At 42.5% G+C, this 25,709-nt stretch overlaps 1 protein-coding gene across 3 annotated transcripts in view; it reads right to left on the bottom strand.

The window, feature by feature from the left end:
* Positions 1 to 25,709, bottom strand: part of ATP8B1 (ATPase phospholipid transporting 8B1) — a 134,566-nt gene that overhangs the window by 94,416 nt on the left and 14,441 nt on the right. The window contains exon 1 of one of the 3 annotated variants that reach the window (XM_030567657.1): positions 12,047 to 12,142. The exons of 1 other annotated variant lie outside the window; for it this stretch is intronic. The gene's annotated coding sequence lies outside the window, so the exon portion shown is untranslated. Of the gene's footprint in view, positions 1 to 9,342; positions 9,378 to 12,046; positions 12,143 to 25,709 lie in introns of those variants that run through there. One more of the 3 variants, XM_030567658.1, reaches the window with a different exon arrangement.

The following is a 25,709-nucleotide window of genomic DNA, read 5'->3' as shown; positions in this document are numbered from 1 at the left end:
TATTGAATCCTCATTCACTAAACAAGGCAAAAGTCCTGTGGAAAAAACAGCATGCAATAATTTAATTAGAAAAACTGTCTCATAGGTCATATGCACAAGGGAGACTGAAATAAGGTTACACTCAAAAGAAAAAAAAAGCCAATTTTAAAGTGCTCAATTTTGTAGTCTTACCCCTTTTTTAATCTGTAATTTTAATTTATAACCCCAAACATCCCTATCCCCAAATAAGCAAGAAAAATCTCCGCATTGGATACAGTTAACAACTCTTCAGGGTAGCATTATCATATTTTCATTACTGGGATGAACCTTCTACTGCAACTCAGCTTCAGGAGCCCTTTGGAAATTAGTACCTATTGCAGGGGTGGCCAACCTGTAGCTCCGAAGCCACATGCGGTTCTTCAGACGTTAATATGCGGCTCCTTGTATAGGCACCGACTCCTGGGCTGGAGCTACAGGCGCCAACTTTCTAATGTGCTCTGCCACAGGCTCTGCCCCCACTCCACCTCTTCCCATGCTTTCCCGAGCCTGCCATGCCTTGCTCCTTCTCCTAGAGCCTCCTGTACGCAACAAAACAGCTGATCGGACGGTGCAGGAAGGTAAGGGGAGGCGCCGATTGTTGGGGCTGCTGTCCAGTGGTAGGTGCAGGGAGCAGGGGCAGGTAGCTGATGGAGGGCTGCTGATGTATTACTGTGGCTCTTTGGCAATGTACATTGGTAAATTCTGGCTCCTTCTCAGGCTCAGGTTGGCCACCCCTGAGCTATTGTGTGTGTGTAGGGGGGGTCCTGCTGCATTCAGACACAAGTGTATAGGCTTATCTATGCAGAAGGCTAGGCAGAGCACACTAAGGGAATGGCTACACTACGAGGCTTTCAGTGACATGGCTGTGCCACTACAGCCATGCCGCTAAAAGGTGCGCAATGTAGTTGCTGTTTGTCAGCAGGAGAGCGCTCTCCTGCCAACAAAAAACTTCACCCCTCATGAGCAGCAGCAGCAGCTTTGTTGGCAGGAGAGTGCTCAAGCCAACAAAGCGCTAGTCACACCAGCGCTTTTCGTTGGTAGAACTTGTGTCGTTCGGGGGGAGGGAGGGTCTTAAACACTCCTGAACACTTTTGTTGACGAAGTGCCAGTGCAGACAAAGCCTAATTGTCACAGTTTACTTGCTAGAAGACAGTAAGGAGCTGATACCGATAGAGATGGCCCTGGAAGGGTTACTGGCCCAGAGAGGTGGGGCGTCCTTGTACCTTTCAAGCTACATCAAAGATCAAAACCACACAGTGTATTGACACAACTGAGATTTTCTTTAAAGGTGAAAAAAGAAAAATGTTAAGTAAAGTCCCTGAAGGCTTTACTGCTGCTTCAAATGCTTTGTCCCTTGAACAAGTATTTTCCATGGATTTAAATAGAGACTAAAAACTCTTGTGATCCATTTTCTTCCCATATTGGGCTTGTCTTTACAACAAGAGAAACCACTTAAATCTACAGTCCAATTACAAGTGTCAACAAGTAATCAAGATATACCACCCAGTTAATGGTTAACTTGATGGTAAAATATAACAAACTATTCTGAGAGAATTTAAAGACAGCTAGCTACATATGAAAATTGATCATGCTCACTTAATCCAAACCCAGAAAATGCAGCACTGGATATGTGAATTGGTAGCATTGTTCTTTGCTCAATTCCCACTACATTGCCAGTGCTCCATAAATACTTTCTCCTACTTTCATATAGACATTATCTTTCCATCTCCCATCCCTCTTTCCATTTGCACTGGAGTGACCTACAGAGTTGTCCCACCTGCTGTAAATGTCGAAACAGAATTAGTTATCTAGCACCAGGAAGGGCAGAGTTAATGCCTAACTGGGTGATAAAACTGTTAACCCTCCCCTTCACCAGCTCCTTTATATTTTACGTATTTACCTGGGCATACATTCCCAGTCAGAAAAGTTTCAACCCTAATCTTAATGAGAGTTTTCCCTCTTAAAATAAATCACAAAACAAAAAAATTGCCAAATAAGCCTGGAATCCGTCCTGGTGCAGATGTAAGTGCCAACAGATTGATATGTAGTTGTGCATTGACTCATTTATACCCCAAATTAAAAAGAATAGTAAGAGGCCACCTTGGCTAAACAGAGTAAAAAGCGGTTATAGGCAAAAAGGCATCCTTTAAAAAGTGGAAATCAAATCCTACTGAGGAAAATAGAAAGGCTCATAAGCTCTGGCAAGTCAAATGTAAAAGTGTAATTAGGTAGGCCAAAAGAGAATTTGAAAAGCAACTAGCAAATGATTCAAAAACAAAACAGCAAAACAAAAAATGTAAATACATCAGAAACCCTATCAAATAACCAAGATGCTGAAGTAGTACTCCGGGAAGACAAGGCCATTACAGAGAAGCTAAATTAATTCTTTATATTGGTCTTCACTGTAGAGGAAGTGAGGGAGATTCCTAGACCTGAACTGTTTTTTTTAAGTGACAAATCTGAGTAACTGTTCCAGATTAAGGTATCAATAGAGGAGGTTTGGGAACAAATTGGTAAATTACATTTTCTTTTACCCAAGAGTTCTGAAGGAACTCAAATGTGAAACTGAAAAACTGTGGAATGTAACCTATCACTTAACTCAGCTTCTGTACTGATGACTGGAGGATAGCTAATGTGATGCTAATTTTTAAAAAAAGGCTCCAGAGGTGATCCTTGCAATTATAGATCAGTAAGCCTAACTTCAGTCCAGACAAATTGGTTGAAACTATAGTAAAGAACAGAATTATCAGACACACAGATTAATATGATTTGTTGGGGGAACAGTCAGCACGGCTTTTGTAAAGGGAAATCATGCCTCACCAATCTATTAGAATTCTCTGAGTGGGTCAACAAGTATGTGGACAAGGGTGATATAGTGGAGATAGTGTACTTGAATTTTCAGAGAGCCTTTCACAAGGGCCCTCACCAAAGGCTCTTAAGCAAACTAAGCAGTCATGGGATAAGAGGAAAGGTTCTATTTGGATCAGTAACCGGTTAAAAGACAGGAAACAAAGGGTAGGAAAATATGGTCAGTTTTCAGAATGCAGAGATGTAAATAGATCTATCTTGGGACAGTGCTGTTCACCATATTCATAAATTATCTGGAAAAAGGGGTAAACAGTGAGCTGGCATGATGATACAAAATTGCTCAAGTTAAGTCCAACGCAGACTGCGAAGAGTTACAAAGTGATCTCACAAAATTGGGTGGCTGGGCAACAAAACGGCAGATGAAATTTAAATGTTGACAAATGCATATTGGAAAACATAATCCCAACTACACTTAAAAATTGATGGGGTCTCAATTACCTGTTACCATTCAAGAAAGATTTTGGAGTCATTGTAGATAGCTCTGAAAACATCTGCTCAATGTGCAGTGGCAGGCAAAACAGCTAACGTTAGGAACCATTAGAAAAAGGGACAGATAGTACAACAGTAGTATATAATGTCACTATATAAATCAATGGTACACCCATGCCTTGAATACTGCATGAAGTTCTGGTCACCCCATCTCAAAAAAAGATCCATTAGAAATGGAAAAGGTACCTAGAATGATAACAAAAATGATTAAGCGTGTGGAACAGTTTCCACATAAGGAGAGATTTAAAAGACTGGGACTGTTGATTTTGGAAAAGAGATAACTGAGGAAGGAAACATTAGAGATCTATAAAATCATGAATGGTGTGGAGAAAGTAAATAAGGAAGTGTTAATTTACCCCTTCACATAACACAAGAACCAGGATCACATTAATAGGCAGCAAATTTAAAAAACAAACAAAAAGGAGGTACTTCTTCACACAGTGCATAGTCCACCTGTGGAACTCATTGCCAGGGGATGTTGTGAAGGCCAAAACTATAACTGGATTCCAAAAAGAATTAGATAAATTCATGGACGATAGTGTCCCTAAGTCTCTGACTGCCAGATGCTGGAAGTGGACAACACGGGATATATCACTTGATGATTGTCCTCTACTGTTCATTCACTTTGAAGCAACTGGCATTAGACAGAAGACAGGATACTGGACTAGATGGACCATTGGTGTGACCAGTATGGTCATTCTTATGATGCTGTTATACCCATATAAAGGTGCCTTGACTAGTGTTGATTCTGTTTCGGGAAGCAGCATAAGTCATATCAATAACACTGTCCACGTTGGGGGGCTGTCCCTTAACTATACTGGTATAATTAAAGCAGCAGAACTTGCTACTGTGACAAGACCTACGTTGACAGTATAGCAAGAGGTTCAATCCCCTTAGGTTCATTCACACATCTTGTTGACTGAACAAAAGGATAGGTACAGGCAGATGAGCTGAACTTTATTTACATGCAGTAATCTTGTTGAAGTCCATGGGAATACTAATACATACAGCGTTTGCACAACAGGAGCACAGAAGTTAAATAAAAACTCAGCTAGAGGCGGCAAACAAGCGAGGTAAGCATGGACACACACAAGCTCCCCATCCCATTTAAGAGGTGTGTAGCAGATGCAAGATGCCTGTTTATGGAATATTCATCTTTTTAAGATCAAAACACTACACAAAATGTTCTCCGCCAGGAAGAAAAATACACATGGGACTTCCTCTCTTCCCCTTCCCACAAAACATGGGAAAGGTGGGTCAGAAGCAAAGGGTTCAGTCTTAACAGAAATTGTCACAAGTTTAAGTTAAAGAATCACTATCATGGATTTCCTAAGAAAAATACAAATCAGTTCAGAACACTGACCAAGGTCTTTAAATGAAACTTGCATTGAGAAAATATATATAATTAATAAGAAGTTTTCGGTTGCTTTATTATGTACAAGCCACCCCGAAAAAAAGAAGAAACCTGGAATTAGCAGGACATTTAACAACCATCACTCTGTTCACAGTAACATCTAGTCTGCTTTGGACTCTACAGTATTATTCTGGACAGCGACCATCTTACAGAGTGGTTAATACATTTGCTGAGTCCCTGAACCTTGCTGGAATTTCTCGGTGCTACTATAATACATAACCTCAATATTTGTTAAGTGACAAGTTATGATCACTGTACAGCATAAGAAACTCATCTGCATTAAACTCATTCAGTAAATAAGCCTGCTCAAGCAAAGACATTTCTGGAATACTTCAGTAACAGTTCTTGAATGCAACTGGAGTTGAAGTACGCAAGAACAAGATGTTGAGGGGTTTTTTTTTTGTTGTTATTAAAAGTGAATAACAGTGAGCATCTGAGGTTTGTTGAGCTTTTAAAAAAAATTACAAATAGGTCATAACTAGAATTACTTCTATATGAAAAACCAGCATGGCAGACCAGTGACTTTTCCATTTCAGGATGCTCAACAACAGAGAATTATTTTCTGTTTTTTGGGCAAGATGAAACCTTAAGGTAATTTAATGAATCCTTGTAGTTCTGACCAAGTTAAAAACTGAAGTCTCAAGAGCAGCAGCATCTGACTGTTGAATACTGATTGGCTCCTTAGCTAATTACCCTAACAGTATGTTCAAAATCTAAGGAGTTCATGTTTTGTATTGCAAAATAAGGAAAATGTATATTTCCATCATAACAGGAAAGTAACAATAGATTAACCCTAGTTAAAGTATTTTACTAGGAAAGTTGAACATTAACTGGAAACATGTCATTAAGAACACCACCACATTCACTAGTCAACATACTTCACACCGACAGGCTGGGATGTTCCATTATGCATTATGATAGTAGCACTCTTTCCAAGAAACAAACATTGATCAGGTCAGTGGTATTTATTTCCTTCCTACTGAGGACGCAATATTGCAACACAATATATGGAGAAATCTTGCTCAAGTTAAAACCAGATTGTTATTTCAGCCCACATTAAGATGTTTGTAATTACATTCAAACGTTTTAGGTTGTGGAACAGCTTTTGACAGATGTACAAGAGGACTGAATACAAATAGAAAAAGAATGTGAGCTATTTAAGCAATCTACAAAAAACCAAAAACATAAAAACCAGGCATGTGCACCATTTGTTTCTTCATTCTATATACACAAGTGGCCAGGGAGATTTGTTCTTTCAGACAGTTTGGTTTTCAACAACAGCTCCCTCCCCACCAGCCCCCACCACACTCCCCCACCCCCTTTCCCTCTACCACCAGGCCTCTCTGCATTTCAGAGTTAAAAAGGCATAAACTCAATTACTATTCCTTTGCAGATCACCTTTAATTCTGTTCAGTCAACAACAGAGAAGACATACCTAAGAATCAAACAAAGACAATGAGGAGTCCTTGTGGCACCTCAGAGACTAACATTTATTTGGGCATAAGCTTTCGTGGGCTAAAACCTACTTCATCAGATGCATGGAATGAAAAAAAAATACAGTAAGCAGTATTACAGCACATGAAAAGATGAAAGTAGCCTTACCAACTAGGGGGTCAGTGCTAACTAGTAGGGTGACCAGGTGTCCCAATTTTAATCAGGATAGTCCCAAAAATTGAGGCTTTTATATAGGTGACAATTACCCTCCACCCCTTGCCCCAAATTTTCACACTTGCTATCTGGTCACCCTACTAATGAGGCCAATTCCATCAAGGTGAAAGTGGACTATGCTCAATGGTTGACAAGAAAGGGTGGCTATCAACAGAGGGAAAATTACTTTTTGTAGTGACTCAGCCACTCTCAGTCTTTATTCAGGCCTAATTTGATGGTGTCTTGTTTGCAAATTAATTCCAGTTCTGTAGTTTCTCGTTGAAGTCTGTTTTTGAAGTTTTTTTTTGTTTAAAAGTAGCAATTTTTCAGTCTGTTACTGAGTGTCCAGAGTTAATCAAACATTAATCATTCAAGCTGGTTATACACAGCTTCCTTTGATAAATCATTAATAAAGGGGAAGCCTAGAATGTAACACTTTGATATACAGCACTAATGAAGTTTTCACTCTAGTAGCGAGAGAAACATTAAATATTTCACTCTAATAGCTGCTCAGAACAGAGCAGCTGGTCTGTATATCTATATTCCAAATCTCTGTATGGGACAAAGTGTCTCATATAATCCCTGGGTTTCTTTTAAGGGCTTCCTAACAGATACATGTTGTAATTAGAGTAATTATGTTTTATTCCCAGAACTAAGGAAAAAGTATTTACATGGCACACTATCACCCACACTGCATTGCTCATCCTGCCAATTAGAGACATTCTACCCTAAGCACCAAGCAAGAAGTAAACTGAGGCCTGGCCTACACTACAGAGTTAGGTCTACATAAGACAGCTTATGTCAACCTAACTGTGTAAGTGTCTACACTAGAATAGTGTTTCTGCTGATGTAGGTCACACAGTACATTGATCTAGTAACTCCACCTTTGCAAGAGGCATAGCACTAGGCTGATGTAGTAAGAGTGATGCAGTGTCTGTATAGACACTTGCATGGCATCAAGTATTAGGAAGTAGCCATGTTAGTCTGTATCCACAAAAACAACAAGGAGTTCGGTGGCACCTTAAAGACTAACAGATTTATATGCTGAAGAAGTCAGATTTTTTACCCAGGAAAGCTTATGCCGAAATAAATTTGTTAGTCTTTAAGGAGCCTCCGGACTCGTTGTTTTTGTGTAGACGCTCTTACATTGCCTGTTGGCTATCAGGCTCTGTCATTCTTGTCAGTTTCACAGCTGTTATTTCACATTTCCTCTCCAGCTCCAGTTGTCAGCCAGCGCAGGGGTTAAACTGTGGCTGTCAGCCCTGGAGTGGTTGAGGGCTCCAACTGTTAGCGCCCCACACTCCAGCTGTTAGTGCCCCTCTGTCATGGTATCTTTCCCCAATCTGAACCTTAGAGTCCAAAAATTGGGGTACCAGCATGAATTCCTCTAAGCTTAATTACCAGCTGAGATCTGATAAGCTGCCACCAATCAGGAATTCCAGTGCCTGATACACTTTGGTCCCCTCAAAACCTTCCCTGGGGACCCCCAAGACCCAGACCCCCTGGATCTTAACACAAGGAAAATAAACCCCTTTCCTCACCGTTGCCTTTACCAGCCTTCCCCTCCCTGGGTTACCCTGGAAGATTACTGTGATTCAAACTCCTTGAATCACAACACAGAAAAATTAGGTCTCCTGGAGAGATAGACAGATTCACACTCCGTGAATCTAGAACAAAGGGATTCCACCCTTCCCCTCCCTTCTCCTTCCCTGGTAAGTACAGACTCAATTCCCTTGAGCCTCAACAAAGGGGGAAAAAATCAGACAGGTCTTAAAAGCAAAACTTTTAATAAAAAGAAAGAAAAAAAAGTAAAAGTTGATCTCTGCAATTTAGATGGTAAAAAGTTACAGGGTCTGTCAGCTTATAGAAACTAGAAAGAAGCCTCCCCCCCAGCAAAATACAATTTAAAATACTTCCAGCAAACTACACATTTGCAAATAAAGGAAAACAAATAAAAAGACTATATTGCCTTTCTAGAAGGTTAGAGAGCCTGTAGGTACGTGTGGTCACTCTCAGAGCCCAGAGAGAACAAAGCAAAACCCAAAAAACACAAACAAAGGCTTCCCTCCACCGAGATTTGAAAATATCTTGTCTCCTGATTGGTCCTCTGGTCATATGTTTGGTTCCCTGTTTGTTAACCCTTTACAGGTAAAAGAGACATTAACCCTTAACTATCTGTTTATGACACACTCAATGCCCCACTTTAGTTGGTGCAAGCACACGCAGAAGGGGGGCAGTGTATGTACACCAACAGCCAATTTAATTACTGCAGTGGCTGTAGGTTGAGCTAACTTAAGTCAACCTAATTTTATAGTGTAGACAAGCCTAGAGGCTGTTCAACATATGTCTATCCAGCTGCTTTATTTATTTAGCTATTCTAATAGTCTATTCATGATCATAGCTGACATAAGTACTCTAGTAGCACAGTTAGACCCACATTTAAGAGACTGAACTACAACTCCACCACAACTCCAATTTTTTTTTAAAGTCAGATTTTCATCCACAGGGCCAGATTTTAAGTACACTTGTAGGAATATTTGATCAAAAATAAAATAGAAAAGGAATTTTTAATTTAGTATGAAAAAGTATGCTTATGATTCTTTCCTGCAAGAGAGAGAAAATCACTATCTATAAATCAATCTGCAGTATTAAGTGCTAATCTAAAAACTGACTATTAGGTCCACAACACACAGCTACTGAGTACTGTTGCATGACCTTGTGGTCTCTCTTCCTAGTGGGTTAGCACAGACAGGCAGAGTTCCCCAGAATGATGACATGGGCATGAACTCAGTAACAACAATATTTATTACTATAAGGGCTGGTCTACACTGGGGGAGGAGGAAGGAGGGAGGAATTGACCTAAGATATGCAATTTCAGCTACGCGAAGTATCTTAGTTTGACCTACCTGGCCGTCTTCACGGCAGCAAGTCGATCACCGTGGCTCCCTCGTCGACTCCGCTTACTCCTCCTGCCGAGGTAGAGTACGGGCGTCGATTCGGGGATCAATTTATCGCATCTAGACGAGACACGATAAATCGATCCTCAACAGAGCGATTACTACCTGCCGATCTGGCAGGTAGTGTAGATGTGGCCTAAGAGAGTACAAAGGCAGCTGCCCTCCGGCTGCTGACTCCAAAAAACCCTGTATGGTGTATGCTTCCTGCCGGGGCAAGGTGAAAGTCACTTCCCGAGTCCAGAGTCTTTCTACTTTAGGGAATGGCTGTGAATGTGCCACACACAGACCCAGTCAACATGGCAGCTCTGTTGCCCTATATTGTACTATTAACCTATAGTGTCTTGGGGGAAAAACTGGTGATTAAAATGGTAGTGTTACAGATAATATACTGTACCCAGACAAAGGCTATGTCTTCATTGCAACAAAAACTGCAGTGTTTACATGAAACTAGCTTCTTGGTATAAAATCCTAGTAGAGACTAGGTACAGGAGGTTTTCACCTCTATGGTGAACCCCAAGCTAGAGGTATAACTTCACTAGCTACATCGAAGTAGAACTGTACCTTATCTCCACTAGGATTTTACACTGAGACAGCTAACAATTTAAGCACCTCACCTTTTGTTACAGTGAATATGTTGCTTTAATTATATTACTAGTCTACTTCTGCAAGGGCCCAACCCAAATACCTTCTGTGAGGTGCTGAGCATCCTCAATTTGCAGTGACATCTGTTGTGAGTACAAATCCTGCTCCTGCAAGATGCTCTGAACTCCAATTTATTTTATTGAGCAGGGGGAAGCCAAGAAGTCACTCTGTACCTTGCAAGACCAGGCTGTTGGTGAGAAAAAAGAATGGAGAGTCAGTACTAAATCTGAGGTCAAATGCTGCCTTGAACCATTCAGAGTTGACTGAGGTACATGAACAAGGGCCACACACATGGAGTCACGGCTTTTGATTTTCCTTCCAAGTAGTTTTCTTCAGTGAGGAACTCAGAGAATTTTTTTTTTTAACAGATGTTGGGCTTTTGCATTCCATAGGGTTCAGTGATCTATTGGCACACACAAAAAACTAAAAGCACCTCCTTGCCATCCCAAGCACAACACGCTCGTGCTATCTTGAAAAAAAGTTTTTCATAGCTAGACTAAGTATTCTTGCAGAGAAGTGGCATTGTGGGCCAAAGAAACAAGCGCAAGGTTAAGAGTCAAATTCCCAAATTGTATCCCCATGTCAAGGCAATTTTATGCTCCAGAAAGCAGATCCCAACAAGGATTTTAAAGAAAGCTTCTATCTCAGATTTAAGTAGTGAAAAGGAAAATGTAAAAGAAAATCTCTACTTGTTGCTGCTGGAAATACCTCTAAATCAATAGAATTATTTGAGAGAGGCACAAATTGAACTTCTATCCAGTGGAACTATAGGGAAAGTGGTGCTGATGGGATTCCCCACAGTTCCAAGATCAGCTCCCCTTCCCCCCACATTATTCTAGGAATGGAAGGAGACACTGCTAGTTAAGGCTGGAGGATATACAACCACATCACGATTGGTATTTTGTCTTTTATGTTGGTCAAACAATATCTGTAATCCTTACCCTTTATGCCATTTTACATGAATTATGTTTGTGTACCACTTTGCTCAAAGGCAATCTGGTTAATTTATTTGCAATAGGAGCAATGTCAGTTATAAGATATTTGATTTTCTACCTTCTACTCTATAAAATGATAGAGCAGAAGATAAAGGCAGCTATAAGGATATAGGTGATGTGGATTTGAAAAGCTAGTTTGTATTGTGCACATAGGCTTACAATTCAGGATATTTATTTAGGGTTTTATGCAATGGCAATTGGCCCAAAACTCTGCACAACTGAAACATATCTTTGACAATGCACAGTGTCTGTAAAAGTAGCTATGTACTTTAACAGTCCTATGACACTGACGCCATGCATTATGAAGTATTCAGTCATATAGGGCGTGGATGAGTAAATACATCCTGGATTCCTATACTTCTTTTGACATAAAAAGCAGTCATTGTAAGTGGTGGTAAGTCCAGAGTTTTTGAGTATTTCCTGCTCATGTTGGCAAAGTTTGTCATTTGGGGAATAAACTCCCAGCACAAACAAAACCAAAAAGTCCCAGTGGTCACCATTCTAAAGAAAAAGACCAGCAATCTAGACCAAAAATTGTATGGTAGTAAAGGTCTACAAGTACAAATAGATTTCAGTTTCATGCTTCTCAATGATAATTTAGATTTTTTTTTTGTGGGAAAGAGTTATAAGAAATATTTAAGATGGCAGCACCCTTTAAAAATTAGGACCAATAAATTCAGTGACATTGAATATCACAGCAATCATAAAAGTACATAATGAAAAAACAAAGCAAGTCAAAATTTACTATAAAAGAGTGGATAAGTGGATACAGAGGGAGACTTGCCCAGTCCTACCTCACGGTATCTCTGACGTTACTGGCATAGCAGCCCTTTGGTAAATGAAAATAGCAAGGGATTTCTCAGAACACTCCAGCTCCCAATCCCATGCAGTAATCCACTATTTAAAATACTTTAATTCAATTTTCTTTTAAATTTCATTTTAATATTCCAAGCATCTACTATCATAGTACAGGGCAACTGCACTTGTATTCCCCCTCCATGGTCCCTGAAGATTACCCATTCTAGGCTCCCAGCTCCTCAGCCATCACCTCCTCTTGGGTAGAGATCCACGTGTCTCTCCCTCCAGACCAGGGCTTTCTCCATGCAGCACAGTTCCCTGCCTACACGGAGAAATTCCCAGAAAGCCAGAGTGCCTAAACAGGTCAGTTACCTTATAAAGAGTTGCATGGTAACAAGAATTACAAAGAAAACAATAAAAGAACGTACATACATGCTAATAACCTTACCAGAGATAACCCCCACCGAAACCCAACAACAGCTCTGCTAAGCATCAGTATTTCCAACACTTCATAAGGACTGTCTCCTCCCCACCAAACCACTTGGACAGAAGGTTCTGTCCATTTGCTGGACCAGAACAAAGGCAACTTGTCATTTTAAACTTAAGACTATTTATCCAAGAGTCCTTTCTTTGTCTGTTGGTCTCTGAAGAATCAAGTTTCAGGCAGTATATGCGAGCCTCTCCACCCCACCCATGTACTTATTTGCTACACTGATACTGACTTGGACTCTTAATACATTCCATGGCTGGCGTACCCAAGCCCACTTATCCACTGACGCTCTAAAAACTCTTGCACCCCAATCTGGGTCTATGCTGGTTATGTGATATGTGTGTATCTCTTCATCCTTGTAACTGATTCCTGTAATCCCTCATAACTCAAGCCTGACTCCAGATGTACAGAACTTTCCCTCTTTAATTGTGTATATTTAATTTTAAACATTAACTTTCATAAAATTTTAAATCTGTTCTCTCTGGGAGCTGTTACAACCTGAGTAAATTTGCCTAATCACCCCCGCACTGACTGTTCATAGTTTCTGGAGGAGCTGTGGTCACCCTCCGCCATGAAATTATATACAGTCCCTGTCCCACAATGATGCATAAATTTAATGCAGTAAGGTCACCCAAAAATATTCCCATATCCATCATATCAACTCTTAAAATGCCATAGCTAGCAGGGTTCAAAGAGTTACTTCTGCTACTCTCTGTAATTCCACCAAAAGTTCATATTTCTGAATGAAGTGAAGCTTTGAACAAGTTAATTGATCAGATGTGTCTAGCTTCAAAAGAACTGGAGTATTTTAGTTGTTTCTCTTCAAAGATCTCACATGCTTTATCAGAGTGATCATTATCATGGCCATTTTCCAAGTGGAGAAATGGAGGTAGTGAGGGCTTAAATAACTTGCTTAATGTCAAAATGCAAGTTAGTGGCAAAGTCTGGCAAAGGACCTAAGTGTCACACTGTCTGTAGTGGCTCACAACTGTGAGTGCCAATCTCAGCTCATACTGTCAGAAAACAGGACAGACACCCCAAAATGATGATATAGTTTATCATTAGATTTCACCAAGCCAGTAATAAATGTGAACTCCTGGATCAGTATACCAGTCTTACCACGGAGTCAGACAGACAGGCCCCTAGGCTCTCCAGCCTATCTTGCCACCCAAACTGGATTTAGTAATAATGGTGAGATAAGCCCCAAAAAAATCACACCACATCAGGTTGATCCCAGTCCCAAAGCACTAGCCACTTACCACAGATCAATTGATACTCCAGACCTTATATCAAAGACAATGCTGGCAGCCAATTCTATAGTAAACTAACTACAGGTTTTTTAGATAAGAAAAAGAAATGAGAGTTATTGAGAGGTTAAAGCAGTCAAAATATATTAACAGGTGAGTACATCTCTGGGGATCTTCACTTCGCATCTGGCACACTTCCCGGTAAGAGTCCAAACAGTTATTTCTTGAATCCATATTTATAGCTCCTTTATACAGAAAGCTAGCTGAGAGTGCCTGTACCCACATGGGCTTTTTCTTTGATAACAGATAGCGAGGAACGCACTTGGAGTCCATGACCTCAATCATCACACACAATGACCACTTGCTTTGAAATGAGCATTTTCTGTTGAAATCCTTAAGTCCTTCATTAGCATTTCACAAGATTTCTTTGATGAGTAATTTAGTTATAGTGTACACACAATGTAAATGTTTGCTGTTATAATGTGACAGACAAGTGAAAACAATGCAAGTAACGACTCATTAATTTTCATGAAGTTTAAACACCAAACACTCCTCTACATTCAACAATTACTTTGATACACCCTAATAGCAAGTGATTTGACCTGTGGCCCTGGCCTGACCTTCCTTAATGTCAGAGTGCAAGCCAGTGGCAAAGTCTGACAAAGGACTCAAATCTCTCCTGAATTGCAGTGGTGGACTAACCCACAGAACAGTGACACACAAAGAATTAGTTCCTTCAACATTTCAAGGATATTACAAAATATATTTGGCTTCTTGGGACACCTCAGTGATTCAAGTAAATATTTGCCTAGTTCATACGTTAGGATGGAGAAAACCATGAATAATGGAAAATATTTATCCAACAGAGTAAGGGCCACTGCATACAGTTCTATCTTACACTTTATATCCAGAAAATCATTGACAAGTTTCAAGGGGAGAGCAGACTTTCTAGATTATTTCTTGGGGCCTTTATCATATATGCTGATTTTGTTAATTCTTATATTTCATTCAGGACAATTATATTTTGTCCATGTCTTATGTTAAGGAACTCAAGGCAAGCATAAAATATTTAAAAGTACGACAAATGAGGTTACGTCATCATATGGGAAGTCACTTGAAACAGGAACAATTGAGACGAGGATCAGACTAAGCTGTGTTAAACTCTCTGCTCACACAGTTTTAATCTTTGAAGATCAGAATACTCTGAGAAAAGTTGGAGAAGGAAGTGGTAGAAAAAGCAGTGTACGACTGTTACAGAAATAAAGGTTGTGTGTCTAAAACTGCAATCAGGCATCCTGATTCTGAGTCACAGTCATGTTAAAAGTGATGAATGGTAAAGATTTGATCCAAATCCAGTGATACTTCTGTATTCAGGGCATGCTTTTACTAGTTCAATACAGCAAAAGCAGCTATACTTATGTACATAAGAGTAAAATTCAAGGATTTCAAAGCACTTTACAGTTAAGCCTTACCCATTTGAGGCAGGTTAAGTATTATACACATTTTATATAAACGAGATTACTTAATCTTGCCTCTTGCTCAAGGATAGTGCCAAGAACAGAACCCAGGAACCAATGGCTCCTGCCACTAGACAACACTTTTTTTTTAAGTACAAAACTCCTACTTATTCAGTACCAATTAGTTGCAACATGCCTCTTCAGCACGATTAAGAACATAAGTATGGCAATACTGGGTCAGACCAAAGGTCCATCTAGCCTAGTATCCTGTTTTTCAACAGTGGTCAATGCCAGGTGCCCCAGAGGGAATGAACAGAACAAGTAATCATCAAGTGATCCATCCCGTCGCCCACTCCCAGCTTCTGGCAAACAGGGGCTAGGGACACCATCCCTACCCATCCTGGCTAATAGCCATTGATGGACCTATTCTTCATGAACTTATCTAGTTCTTGTTCCAAGTTCTACATCTCCAGCAGCTATAGCTATACCCAGAACTGGTGGAAACCTGAATACTGTAAATTAGCAACAAGAAAAGGAAATAGTTACAAGAACACCTCATATTCCAGAGTTTAGTTGAAACAGAAAACTGATTTCAACCACATCTTCTCAGTAAACACAAATACAGCAAACCATATAATCTGTGGTGACTATTTTGTAAGCCTGGCTCTGACAAATGAACTAAAGGTATGTCTACATCTACAATTTTGCAGCGCTGGTTGTTACAGCTGTATTAGTACAGCTGTATAGGGCCAGCGCTGCAGAGTGGCCACACTTACAGCAACCAGCGCTGCAAGTGGTGTTAGATGTGGCCACACTGCAGCGCTGTTGGGCGGCTTCAAGGGGGGTTCGGGGAACGCGAGAGCAAACCGGGGAAGGAGACCAGCTTCGCCACGGTTTGCTCTCGCGTTCCCCGAACCCCCCTGCAAACCGCAGGGAAGGAGACCTGCTTGCTCGGGGATTTGGGGAACGCGAGAGCAAACCGGGGAAGGAGACCTGCTTGATTACCAGAGGCTTCCTCAGGTGTGCTGGGATACCTGCTTATTCCACGGAGGTCAAGAAAAGCGCTGGTAAGTGTCTACATTTGATCACCAGCGCTGGATCCTCTACACCCGAGACAAAACGGGAGTACGGCCAGCGCTGCAAACAGGGAGTTGCAGCGCTGGTGATGCCCTGCAGATGTGTACACCTCCTAAGTTGCAGCGCTGTAACCCCCTCACCAGCGCTGCAACTTTGTGATGTAGACAAGCCCTAAATGTGTGACTGGGCAAATGTTTTAAATAGTTTACAGTCATTCACCAAAGAAGGTTCTCAGTTACAAACTGAGTAGTCTTAGCTAGAAATGTATGTTCTACTGGGATTTATCACACACATAATATTAATATTCTTTTGTCAAAAGGAACTTAACATATCATTTCTATTCAAAATAATTTGCATGGAGCAGAGATCTGGAATCCTAGTACAATTTTGGTTTGTCACGGAGGCCATTCACTGTTACAAAATCCCGTTGAGTTTCAGGGACTTGCCAGTTTCTGAAAATAATAAGTCTTCCATTACCTAATATTCTACAAATATCATCCATGCATGACTGAAGAAAGAAAACCATGCCCAGTTCTTATCAAGACTCTTACATATTTTGGTTACATCCACAATGTACTAGATGCTTTCCAAAACAGAAGACAGCACAGTTCCTGTCCTGAAAGCTCGTACAGATTAAACACACAGACAGATTGAGCAAGGAAGAAAGTGCATAGGGCAAATGTTGCTAGATCATGTCTTGTTAGTACAAAGTATTTAGGTGGTGTTTCTGGCAGAGGGTATATGCTATAGCTGTGCTGCTGTAACGTGCAGACACAACAACAGGAGGGATTCTCCTCTCACTATAGTTAATCTACCTCCCCAAGAGGCAGTAGCTAGGTAGATGGAAGAATTCTTTCCTTGATCTAGTACTGTCTACACTAGGGGTCAGGTTGGTTTCACTACGTGGCTCAGGGTTGTCCATTTTTCACACCCCTGAAAGATGCAGCTATGCCAATGTAAATTTTCACTGTCGGTTATCCAACTTAGGAAGAGCACTTCAGTGCTAGGGTGCAGTATGGAAGAAGGTAGAGATGTTTGTGGGAGAAATGGACACTGTGTGAAGGCTGGCAATTTTGGGAAAGTGAGTGGGGCAACCAGGGGGCTCTGAAAGATGAGAAACTTGAATTAATGTGGCAGAAAAGGGGATAACTGGATAAGTGATTCAAAGAGGTGGTGACATGGTCCCACTGACAAGTAAGGAAGATTTTTTTGGTGGCAGCATTTCAAATGGAGACTGTGTATCTATCCAGTATGTATTTCTGATGGCATTTGGAGAAAAAAAATGAAAACTATGGGATTAATGTATCCATTATAGTTAGTTATATCAGGGATTAATTTTACCCCATAAGTAAAGGCAGTCATGAGATGCATCTGAGAACACTGATTTAACACCACACACTTAGTCCTGCCATGAGTGCCGGGGATTGGACTAAATGACTTCTCAAGGTCCCTTCCAGTCCTATGATTCTATGCATCTTCAAATGAAGTCTAATCAATGACCAGGGAGGGAGCAAACTATTTCTTAGTTTGTAAAATCACAAAAGGAGTGCCAGCTAACTTTCCACTGACTGTTGCAAATAGCAAATCAGATAATCACCATACGCGAGCAATGAAGAATCTCTAAGAGAGTTGTCACCTTGGGACACTGCGTAGCAGTACATTTCACAGCCTGATAATTATCAGACAGGTAATGTATTTAGTGCTTCTACAGTTCCTGCTAGACATCTATTCCTTACAAAGGAAGAGTCCAACTTAAAGCACTTTCATGATAGGAGATTGTTTTCCTGTTTTCACTTCACACTGTCAGTGGTCCCGGTCAGATAGCCTAATGGAATATTATCCTTCATTAAAGATTTATTAATCAGTTTATCCCCTGTAATAGGAGATTCTGCATGGAAGCAGCCAAATATAACTAGATATGCTTCCAAAATATAAAAGAGTTCAGATAGGTCAGATGCATTTTTACACACGTGTAGGAACAGATTCAAACTAAGAATGAACTTTTTAATTGTGTTAAAAAAGAATAACCAGCATTGGGGCAAAAAATAAAAAACACAATTCTGACACCACTGAGCTTTGGATCAATGTGTGAGCTGTGTCATTTGGGCTTCTCTAGAGAGAAGACAAAAAAAACCCACATCAGTTTATATGACTATTACTTACAAAATAATTAGTCTCACTTAAATAAACTAGTAATGCAAACAAGACATTCAAATAAAAGAGTGCTTCAAAACCAAGCTTACATTTGAATGCCCAGGGAACATCCCATCCTTTTGCCTACATGGGACTTTGGTGTGTTCTCTATTTCAGTTGCTTCAAAATTCCATCCCAGGCTTTACTTGGTCCATCTCATGCTAGGTCTATGCTGGTGTTTGGATCCAGGCCACACATAGTTGTGCCAGAATCCCCCTATCATTCACATATGAATCCCAAAAGAACAGGTTTCAAGGCATGCATACAGGGCCATCGCTTCCATTTAGGCGACCTAGGCTGTTGCCTAAGGCACCAGGATTTGGGAGGGTGGCAGGCTGCTCCGGTGGACCTCCCACAGGCGTGCTGGTCCCGGGCTCCAGTGGAGCATCCGCAGGCACACCTGTGGGAGGTCCACTGGAGCCACGGGACCAGCGAGCGGCAGAGCGTCCCCTGCATCACGCCACCATGGTTGGGGCGGTGAAATGGCTAGAGCCGGCCATACGCCTAGGGTGCCAAAAACCCTGGCACCGCTCCTGCATGCACAAGACAAGAATGCTAGCATGCCTGAAAGGTGTGGGTATGAACACGCCCAGGCTGTGGCCTGGCCCCACACTTGAGGAAAGGGACATGTTCTAGATCCCAAATTCAGCGGTCCTCCAGCCCCATTCCCAGAGTGCACTGAACCCTTTTCTGCCTGATCCTTACCCAAATCAATGACAGTCCCTGTCTCCCCACCCCCGTTCTCACTTGCTGACCACTTCATGTGTAGTGGTGGAAAGGGTGTAGCACACCTGGATATGGAACCTGCTCTAAGAGCAGTTGCCTGATAAGCTGAGCACACCCAGGTCTTGATAAATGTGTGGTCAGAGTTGACTGTCCTTGTGACAGTGTGTACCAGACTCTCTAAGGCCTTCATTGGAAACCTTGTGGCCCTGCCACACCCAGCCCCAGAATAGGGCAGTGAAGAGGGTCCTCCAAGCTGCCTAGAGTGGCTGTGTGGGACAAAGACAATCAGAAAGGAACTGTAGGCAGCAGACAATCAGGGCCCAGCAGGCAAGTATAAGAAGAGCTGCAGGGCAGAGTGAGTTCAGTTCCTTGCTGCAGCTGAATGACCATGGATGGTGTGTGGCTGGCTGAGGGAGCTGCAGGACCTCAGACAGGACAGCACTGGTAGAAGACGGAGAGAGTTAGAAGGAGCTATGGGTTGGTTGTTGGGACTCCATCAGAACAAGGCCCTTAGGTAAGGGTGCAGATGGTGCAGTGCCATGGGGAAGTGGCCCGGAGAATTAGGCTAGGTCTACACCCGGGGGGGGGGGGGGGAAATCAACCTAAGATACGCAACTTCGGCTACACGAATAGCATAGCTGAAGTCAGCGTACCTTAGGTCGACTTACCTGGTCGTAAGGATAGCGGTGAGTCGACCGCTGCCAATCCCCCATCGACTCCGCTTCCGCCTCTCGCTGCGGTGGAGTTCTGGAGTCGATGGCAGAGCAACTGGGGATTGATTTTATCGTGTCTAGTGTAGATGTGATAAAAATCAATCTCCAATATATCGATCACTACCCACTGATCTGGCGGGTAGTGTAGACATACCCTTAGATAAAGGGACATGGTGGACAACTGCTATCTACAGGGTCCCTGGGCTGGGACCTGGAGTAGTGGGTGGGCCTGGGTCTCTCTCCCCCCCTACCCCCGCCATGCTCGATTAGGCACTGGGGGAAGCAGCCTGGACTTTGAGGCCCCAGAAGGGGAACTGAACCCTTTAGTGGCCCAGCAGGAGAGCTGGGGCCAGAAATGCCCAGAGAAGGCGAGGACATCGCCTCCAGGCGACTATGTTATGTTGAGTGATGCCCGCTGCTAACACTTAAGGTACAACAATGAAAAAGCCCAACAGTGCTGATGGCCCACCAGCAAGAGACAACCGATTATAAAAGAACTTAGTCTTCCTGTGAAAGTGTGGGTGAGCCTGTGAAGAATGGCTACAGGGGCCCCCTCAGAGGCCTGTGACCACGTCACCCGATACTGGAACCCATCTTGAGTTCTGTACTTTTCCATGAAAAGCTTGGATGGGGAGGAAACGAAGGACTCTTGCCTTATGCAAATCCTACTTAAGGATGGGGAGTAAGGTAATCCAGGTAGTCACTTCTCCCCTGCTACCTCACCTAAAATGACTGCTGGAAACAACTAAGACTAAACTGGGGGAAAGAACTGGACCCAGGCTGGAAGGGTGTCTAGCCTGTGAAGATTATTAGAACCACATTTAGGGTGAGAACTTACATTTAACCAGTTTCTTTAGAACATTAAGCTTAGTTGGCATGCTCCGTTTTGTTTTCTTAGTAATCTGTCTTGTTCTGTCTGCTACCCCATTAACTACTTAAAATACACCTGTTACAGTTAATCAGTTTATATCTGGTTTATAATATTACCCAGTTTATATAATTTCTAATTAGGGGCAGGAGGCGAGAAGTTGTGTACATCCTCCTCCACATTGAGGGAAGAGCAAATTTCACATAATTTTGGGTTTGTACTCCAAGGAAAGGTAGACATCTGGGTGCCGTGGCAAGCCCCTTAAGCTGAGTCTTCTCAGAATGGATCTCTATCTCTGTGCAGCTGAGTGTGGCCCTGCCTGCTTGCTCAGCTGGAAAAGGCTGGGGAGCCTAGCCCAGCAATACGAGGTAAAAGGGGGCCCAGGCTGGCAGAATAGTCTGACTTAGGGGCATCCCAGCGCACCAGGAGACATCCCAGGGGGTCCAGCCCATCATATCCTTAATATTGCCACTGAAATAAATGCAGCCCAGGCTCTAAAACATTAGATTTTTAAAACCATTAGTCCACACAAGCTACCACTTTCAGTAGGTATTTCTTTCTTGGGGGCTGCAAAAGTCATCTGAAGAAAAAAGTATAATGAAACAATCGCATTCCTGAAATGCTGAAAAGTATCAATAGTGTGTCCTTCAACAGCAGTTACGTTATCTGGATGGGGGTAAAGGATTTCTCACGTGCTTTCCAAGGAGAGAAAGAACATAATGCGCCTCTTGTTATTGAATTGGTAGGACCTGCAGCCAAACAGTAGGGGCAGAGAGAGGACAACACTAGAGGATCTGTACATTGGGATCAACAGGAGGAGCTAAGAGCAGTTTGACTCTGAGGGAATTGGAGGAACTGGCTATTGAGCAGGAGCAATAGACTATGGAGCAGGAGGAATGTTTTTTCCCCCAAGGGCAGGAGGGATTAATGGTCCAGTTCTTGGAGCAGGATGCATGGTTCAGGGAATGGGAGCTTTCCCACAGATACCAGGACCATGCCCTGTCGCTGTCCCTGAGCAGTGGTGATGGAATGGATTTGAGTCATGCCGGCCACTCAGTGTTCAAGAGCTGACAAATCCTCCTCTTGTATTTGCAGTTCACCATGCTGATCAGATAGAGGACCTGCCCCCTAGGATAGGTGGGGAGGCTACAGGACTCCAGGCATAATGCCCTGCACTGATACCCAAAACTCCTCCCGAGGGAGCCCTGTGACTGCAGGAGTGGAACAATGAGCCCAAGAGACTGTGCCTGAAGGCCAGTATGTCTGGCCTCTAAACCGCATTCAGGAAACACCCCAAACATTTTCTGCAGCCTTTCCCCCAGGGTCCAGGGAGAGAGAGAGAGATCGATCAGAGTCACAGGCAGTCAAGTGTTAATGTTATCTGAGTGGTCTGATCCATTCTGTTTTAATTCTCAGTTCCTTTTTAAAAAAATATGTTCAGAGTTACACTACATGCACTAGTTTAAGTTAATGTTTGTTGCCTTTACTTGGGAGGACCTTTTATTTGGGCGGTGGTGAAAGGGTGTTTTTGTCCCCCTTTTAGGTGTTGATTCCACCAATTGGTGCCCTGGGTTCCACAACTGTCTAGAACCAAAGAACTGCAAGGTCCTCTTTGTACCACCCAGAACCATGCCCACAAACCACTACCACCACCCCCATCCACCTAGGTATCTATGACTATAAGTGGAGACGCGCTGAAAGTGCAATGTGCACAGAAACAACAGGTAACCGTATTGATTGTGGCTCGGGGGAGACTGACAGAAAGGAAGGACTCAGTGAAGTAATCGTGCCCTCACATACTGAACAGCACTAATATGGCCCCTCCTCCGACCCCAAAACGCCATGACTGCTTTGAACTAGGGGGGTTGCTCACAGTTAATAGACATTAAGTGCAGTTATGCCTGCACACAATCACAGTCCCCAGAAAACTGTTGTAAAAGCCACTCCCTAGCCCTTCATTAACTGTTCTCAAGCATCCTTCAGGCATCGAGTAATCTCCCTAAAGACCTGTGAACATTAACATAAAATGAAAGAATAATAAGTGCAATTTAACTAGGCAGACACCCTTTTTAGAACAATAACAAACCAAAAGGTGTTATACTGTGTATAAGTCATTACCTAAATGACCAACTAAATGACTGGGACAGGATGGACAAAATGATACACTGAAGCATAAGTGAGTGGAGAAAGTTCCCTCTTCCATTTTTACAGCAGCCGCATGCTTTCTTTGGGACCAGGCTGATGTCAACCCCTGCCCACCCATTGTTCCAAGACACAGGCGCAAACTGCATCTGGCCCACTGTGATCCAGCACTAGTATGAACAGTCACTGGATCAGGCCATCTGTAACCACTCTGCAAGTCAGTTCAGTCCTGTGCCCACTCTGTTCTATAGTACTCACCTTTTGTCTCACAAATGTTACGAAGTGCACAGCACACCACAATAATGTGGATGGTGTTGGCCACAAAGGCATCCAACCAGCTGCCTAGATATCGCCAGTAAGCCTTCACCCATCAAAAGGGGCACTCCACTGCCATTCTGCAGCTGCTTAGTTGGTAGCTGAGCTCGTTTTGCTAGATCTTTCATGTCGGGGTTTCATTAGCCAGGGTAGCAGCAGTATTTGGTCCTGCCATGAGGGCAGGGGACTGGACTCGATGACCTCTCGAGGTCCCTTCCAGTCCTAGAATCTATGAGATATGCAGGGTCCCCCAGAATACCCATGGGCATGGAGACACTGTATAGAACCATGTCATTTCTGGGGAATAAAGTCCCTTCCTTTCCTTCAAGTACAATCCAAATCTCTTCAGTACCCTGGCATCATGAACCTTTCCTGTGCGTCCAACATTAGTGCTCAGAAACCTGCCTTTGTGGTCCACCAGGCCTTGAAGAAGTGAATAGCACCCTTTCCAACTGACGTCCTCAATTGCTTCTTCTGAGGGGCAAAGTATGGGAATGTGTGTATCACCATGCAGTTAAGAAACCCTTCTCTACAACCCAACTGCAATATCCAGAACTTTGGTGATGGCAGCCAACTGTGGATAGATGAGAGTATCAACAGCTTTGCAAACCTGCATCACCATGACCCCGACAGTAGACTTCCCCATACCCAAGTGGTTTGCGAGTGACTAGTAACACCAGTGTTGCCATCTTCCACAGAGCAATAGCCACTTGCTTCTGTAGATCTCTGGAACCAAATGTTCTGCTGCTGCAGGCTAAGGCCAACTCCTCTAGAGTGAGCAGATAGCAAGTGTGAAAAATTGGGACAAAGAGTGGTATGTGGGGGTGGGGGAAAGAAAGCCTATATTAAAATAAAAGCCCCAAATATCAGGACTGTCCCTATAAAATCGGGACATCTGGCCACCCTAAACTCCTCACATAGCTCCAGAAAGTCTTCATTCTGCAGTTCAGCAGCCACTGCTCATCATCCCAGGTTTCGATGATGATGTGATCCCACCCAATTGTGCTGGTTCTTCTGATCCAGAAGTGGTGCTCCACCCACAGACATACAATCACAATACCAGAAATCTCCTGCATCTTTATGTCATAAGGCGTCAGTGGATCAGTCACCATCCTGGTCACCTATCTTTGGCTTGTGACAGGGGTAAAGGGAATGGAATCTAAGATTCTCACCAGTTGCCTACTGTAACACAGACACATTTGTCCTGCAAGAGGGAGTGGCGGCAAAACCACATCATTGGCCATTTGCTCCATGTCTTCCACCAAGTTGGGCAGCAGAGAGGAGTGGGAGTTGCCATTGTCAGCGCACAGCAAGGAGGATCCTAGAGTGTCTTCTATGATGCATAGAATCCTGAGATACCACCTCTGAAATGCTAGTGCTAACCTCATGTATCAAAAAGGCAGCATGGTCATGCTACACCCTGGTATCAAGCATATCCCCCACATCCAGAACAGTATATTTGGACGTTTGGCATGGGTATAGGGTATATAGGTGAGCATACATACAGTCCAGTACCCATGTCCAGATACCAATGTAGACATAGTTTAAGGTGTGCTAATAAGCATAAACTAGATACCCATGCAACAGGAACATTATTTTTAAGTAAACGTTAACAGAATTTTGCTGCATTGATCCAACAGTTTAACACCAACCTGTTTTAGGATCTATAAATAGGAGTTTTGCTTTGCCACTGACTTAAATGAGTGCAAGATTGGGCCCTAACATAATTTACAAAAAGCTTAAGTGAGACAAGATAGGTGAGGTTAATCTTGTATTAGGCTAACTTCTGTTGGTGGAAGATTCAAGCTTCCAAGCTGCACAGAGCTCTTCTTCAAGTCTGGGGAAGGAAATCAGGTCAGGATAAGGAAGACACTCTGAAGAAGAGTTCTGAACAGCTTGAAAGCATGCATCTTACACCAAGAGAAACTGGTCTAATAAAAGATTTGCCTCACCTACCTTGCCTCTCTTATATCCTGGGACCAACACAGCTACAAAAATGCTGCAAAAAAATAGTCTTAAGGAGAGTTTAGAATGCTTTCCTGAGATAAGTTGCAGGGCTTGAGGTACCCGCCAACAATACTGTAAACTTCAGAGCAGTGTGGCCAAGGAAATAGAGCACCAGAGTCCTGGGTATTATTCCTGACAATGCCACTGACAAGTCAGTTCACATCCGTACCTCACTTTCCTCACCTGTAAAACAGGGATAATGATTAGAGCTGCCTGAAGAGTTGATTATTTTTTTTATTTCCAACAAATCAAACAAAGTTTGGGGCTGATCCAAAAGAAAATGGCTGGCAAATCAAAGTTTAAAAAAATCATTGTGGTCTTTGGCAACTCAAGTCAATGGGAGAGCCAGATTTACAACTCCAAATTTCTTAACTATAAGTGCTCCTCTTAAAATGCTGCAGAACCACATTAGTGAAGACACTACCTATGCAAAAGAGAAGGCTTCTCTATCTGTGTATGTAATCCACCTCCACAAGAGGCAGCAGCTAAGAGATAGGAGAATTCTCCCATCAACCTAGCGCTCTCTACACAGGGGGTTAGGTTGGTTTAACTGTGTTGTTCAGGAGGTGTGGATTTTTCACACCCTTGAGTGACTGTTATACCAATCTAATTTCCTAGTGTAGGCCAGGCATACATGCACAGTCCT

Source organism: Gopherus evgoodei, chromosome 6 (assembly GCF_007399415.2).
Source record: "Gopherus evgoodei ecotype Sinaloan lineage chromosome 6, rGopEvg1_v1.p, whole genome shotgun sequence".
NCBI classification, from domain to species: Eukaryota; Metazoa; Chordata; order Testudines; family Testudinidae; genus Gopherus; species Gopherus evgoodei.
The sequence above is the reverse complement of the archived record's forward strand: the minus strand, read 5'-3'. Positions and strand labels throughout refer to the sequence as shown.